Source organism: Mercenaria mercenaria, chromosome 11, assembly GCF_021730395.1.
Source record: "Mercenaria mercenaria strain notata chromosome 11, MADL_Memer_1, whole genome shotgun sequence".
NCBI classification, from domain to species: Eukaryota; Metazoa; Mollusca; class Bivalvia; order Venerida; family Veneridae; genus Mercenaria; species Mercenaria mercenaria.
In genome coordinates this window covers 18,407,409-18,412,670 of record NC_069371.1, presented here as the reverse complement: position 1 = coordinate 18,412,670, position 5,262 = coordinate 18,407,409, and positions in this window count along the sequence as shown.

The window sequence follows — 5,262 nt, the reverse complement described above, 5'->3', positions numbered from 1 at the left end:
GGACCTCGCACCCTGAAATAAGTAAGGTAACAAATTGATCATAGTTGGGCTCAAAATCCATAAATACTAAGTAAATGTTTTTTATATGCAGTATTTTATATTTACTTTTGGAGTGAAAAACAAAGATAATCTATGAAATACACTAAACAAATAAATAAAAAAAGGAAAAATATGTTGAATATGACGAACCTTGAAATATAGTTCATGTAGTTCACCCGACTAGGATCCTTCTAATAAAAAATATAGATAACATTAAAATGGTACAAAAAAGGGGGCTGCAAGATTTGTCACAAACAGTTACAGCAAGACCCTATGTACGGTCTCACATATACTCAGGAACCTGAACTAAATTATTATAGATACTCATTTTCCCCATTGACAGTTGTTGTGTGGAACTCTCTTCAACCACTTGTATTCAGTGCTTATTAAGTCGTGCAATGTCAGCACCATAAACTACTTTTCCTAAACGGATTTCATCATTGAAACTACTAACCTTATTTTCCTGCACATAGATATTATGTATACTTTGAAGGAATATCTTAGGATTCAAAGATCAAACTGCACGGTTACTCCTGGGTGGATTGAGTAGCCAAGGAACTCTAGCAGCCTTTTACTTTTCTAATCCCCAGAAGGAAAGGTAAGCATTATTTAACGTTGCATATAATCAACATACAACACAGCTACACAACCCTGGTATCCATTAGCATATACTTGTAAACATGTAAACTTATGTTACCTAACTCCTTGTACAACCCTTTTGAATACTGAGTGCCAAGCAAGGGAACTACAAGTTCCTATTTTCAAGTCTTTGGTATGACACGGACAGGAATCGGACCCCGCACCTCCTGCACTCTGCCGTTGAGTCATTCAGGCGCATTATCATAATAGTTCAATAATCGACTACCAGAAGAAGAAAGGAGAAGATACTCATACATCTACATATATTTAATTATAAATATATAATGTGTAAATGTTTTATATCAATGATTTAGCCTTACTCGTTCGACTTATCGGGATGGCTTATTTATGATCTGATATTTTATAGTTTCCAGCCCTCTAAGTAAAAGAACCCCAGCAGATCTATCTATCTATCTTCCGTGACCGTCGAACCCCTTGAGGGGACATAGACGTTTTGCGCGTCAAAATCATTAAGAGAAAGAGTATAGTGATAAAAACTTAGAGTGGAAGAAACTAAAAAAATAACTTTGGTGAAATAAAAGGTTAAAACTTGAGTTTGCAGGATAACTAGGGCGAGACATGTTCAAGGCTGCAAACTGCGGCACTGAACTGCTCTAGGGTAGGGAGGTGGGCGACACTGGGGGGGGGGGGGGGGAGTTGGTTCCAATGGTACACAGTTCTCGGAAAATAAGAGAACTTGTAATAGTCTGTGGTTGCAGTAATTAACCTATAGCTTAGGGAATGGCCATAGCGGACACAACGGGTCATTGGGGTAAGGTAATCTATGATTGGGATAGCAACCAGATCATGATGAATCTTATAGAAGAGTGATAACCTAGAATCTATACGCCTTAAATCCAGTCGACGAAGGTTTAGGGAGTGTAGTATATCTGTTACACTGGAAGTACGGTCGTAGTCAGTCTTGATCCAACGAGCGGCTCTCCTTTGAACACTTTCAATTTGGTCTATCTGGGTTTGGGTGTGGGGCGACCATACCTCAGAGGCATATTCAAGCTGGGGTCGGACTAGAGTCTCGTAAGCAATGGTCTTAATGGGTTGGGATTTGACCTTAATGTTTCTGCGTAAGAACCCTAGGGCTTGGTTAGCTTTTTTGGTTGACCTATTTATGTGATTGTCCCATGATAGGTCATTTGAGATATCCACGCCTATGTATTTAGCTGAGCTGACCGATTCAAGTTGGACTCCATGTAGGTAATACTGGGTAGGGATAGGATGTTTCCTTCTAGTGACGTGGATCACTTGACACTTGGAGGGGTTGAACTCCATATCCCACTCCAACTCCCACTTTTCTAGAAGTTTTAAGTCATTTTGGAGAGTGACAGATTGGTCTGCAGATGACAATGTTAGATATATTGCCGTGTCATCTGCAAACAGACGGACTTTGGAACTGATGTTTTGTGGGAGGTCATTTATGTAAGCTAGGAAGAGCAGGGGACCAAGTACAGACCCCTGCGGGACACCTGATGATACAGGGATGGCATCAGATGTAGTGCCATTTAGGACTACTGATTGGATCCTATTATCTAAGAAGCCTTCGACCCATCTTAGTGTGTTACCTCTGACTCCATATTCATGCATTTTTAGTAGGACTTTCTCATGGCTAACCTTGTCGAAAGCCTTACTAAAATCTAGTATAAGATCTACTTGTTTCTTATTGTAGACTGAGGTGACCAGATCATTTACTAACATAACTAACTGAGTAACGCATGACCTTTTTTCCCTAAAACCATGCTGTAGGTCATACAGAATAACATGGTTGGTGAAGTGCTTAACAATTGATGAGGAAACAATGTGTTCAAGAACTTTGCATAGGACACATGTTAATGAAATCGGTCTATAATTTACTGGATTTGACCTATCACCTTTTTTAAAAATGGGGGCAACATATGCGGATTTTCACTTGGATGGAAGTGAACCTTCCTCCACGGATTTCTGGAATATGACCTCAAGGATGGGAGATAGTTCTACAGAGAGTGTTTTTAGTATTATAGGCTTGATTTTGTCAGGACCACTGGCCTTATGGTGGTTCAGGTTGCTGAGAAGTTTCTCAATACCATTTGTACCTATCCTAATATCTGGCATAGTAGGGACTGAATTACCATCTGGGGTTAGTTTCATTTTACTGAGCGAGGCGAGCTTTAGTGGGGATTTGGGGCTAAAAACAGACTGAAACTGTTTGTTCAGTACTGTTGCCTTAGCTTGATCATCCAGATGGAGTTTATTTTCATACTTAAGGGGAGGGATAGAGGAAGATTCCTGTCTCGAGTGTTTAATGAGCGAGTACAGTTTCTTAGTATTTGGTTTATTTGGGAGTGAGGCATCCGTGTTATTCAGGTTTAGGATGTGCTCAAGATATTGGCTATAACCTTCTTTGACCTTTTCCCGCACTAGATGCTGTAAGTCTAGAAATTTATTTCGATCAGAAGATGAGCTAGTGTTCTTAACCTTTTTAAAAGTTTTGTTCCTCCTGATTAGTTTCTTAATGTCCTGATTGACCCATGGAAGGTGATCTCTTATAGTTGACTGTTTGGAAGGAATCCATTTTTCTGTAAGGTTGTTTAGGGTATTTGAAAAATTTTCCCATAACTCTTCTGTGTTGAGTGCGGAGTATTTACCTTCATTGGTCATAACCTGGTGGTAGTCAATTAATGACTGTTTAATTTCCTGCCAGTTTGCTTTTTATACAAGGGAATTGTTCGAGGCTTTTGGTAACATATCCTTGCGGATGTATTGACTTTTGTTTCTACTATATTATGATCACTGATGCCCGGTATGATGTTGACCTGATTTACTAGAGTTGGGTTTGTAGTAAGGAATAAGTCTAGAATATTGTTTCTTCTAGTTGGTAAGTTGACCATTTGGGTTAGGTTTGAATCATTAAATGTTTCAATAAACTGACGGTAAAAGGTGGGGTGCTTACATTCAGGGGATGGGCTGCTGGTGTCCCAGTCCATTTTTTGGGAGGTTGAGATCCCCAGCCACCCAGACGTCTGAAAACTTTTTATTAATCTTTTCAAGGGACTTAGTTAATTCTGCGAAACTGTCAATGTCTAATTTATGTGGCTTTTAATAAGCCCCAATAACTAGGGACTTATTGGTTTTTATTTTAAGTCATTACATGAATAATAAACAACAACTGAGATATGGGAATTAGGGACTTATTACCTACCAGGTCTAACTTTACCCAAAGGTCCTCACACTCGGACTGAAGTTCGGGCATTTCTTGGGCTGTTATATAGTTTCTAATTGCAATGAAGATCCCTCCGCCTGCCTGCTTGATACGGTCGCGACGGAAGATAGTGTAACCTAGGTCTGAGTCAAATACCTCACTAGTGCGATGCTTAGGTTTAAGCCAGGACTCGGTACCTATCACAATATCAGGCTTTGTGGAATTTACTAAATTATTAAATTCAAGTTTTTTGTCTACAACAGACCTACAATTAATTACTTGGACTTTAAGTGACCTTTTTATATTATTTTTCTTACCTTTTGGGTACTTGGCTTTTGTTTATTGGGTAGGGAGGTGACGCTTCGGAGTGGATGTGTGGGCCATTGAGAAAGACATATCACTCACGTTTGAGTTATCAAGGTTGGCGAAGGGATCCGATGTTTCGAGTGAGTCCAGACTGGGGACAGATCCATTTGAGACATTTAAAAAATATTCACAAAGTAAACACTTCCAGACTGCTACCCCAGCTGATGAGTCTCCAAGGATGTCGTAAAGGGAGTCTGAAACATTTTGACAATCTGCATGGTACCATACCATACACATGTCACACTGGAGGCCTTTGCAACTCCATGTGACAGGCAGTTGACAATTACCAACAGCACAGCACTCGACAGTAAAATATGGCAAATGAATTAACATAAAAAAATGAGTAAATTTCTCGTATGATGGGGACTGAGAAGTAAAAAAGATTTTCTGTTTAAGTACAAAGTGAGATGACTTTCTTGCAAAATATTGCTAACTTTAACAAAGTATTTTTATCTTCACTGTTCATCAGTTGTGGAAACTTTATGGCATTAGGATTTCTGAAATAATACTGGTTATATACTTATTCCTATCAACGGTAAAATGAGAACAGATAAAAAGATAGTGAAACTCATCGCCCAAAAGCCCAGAGTTACATAAATGCCATGTCTAGAGTTTTTTTTCAATATTCATATATCTGCCTTTCTCAAAAGATAATTTATGATTGATATATTCAAAGTATATACGACATATCAAATAGCAAAATGTTCAGATATTTTTCAAGCGTAAGATCTTGCGTAAACATTCTGTAATTTAAACATTTGCTTAACTCATACAGAACTATGCAAAATAATCAATTAGTTATGTTTTCTTCATATTGAAAAGAAGGTAAATTTCTAAAGGACCTCTTAATTTTGCAAAATACAAAAGCCTTTTGTTTTGGCAGCATTTACCTGGAGATCCCATAGATTACAGTACTCAGACATAGCATTTAATGTTGCTTGTAAGTCACTAGCAGTTTCAGCTAAGATAACTGTATCATCATAATAACATGAAAAATCTGAAAAATATCTCAGCATCATTATCATTTA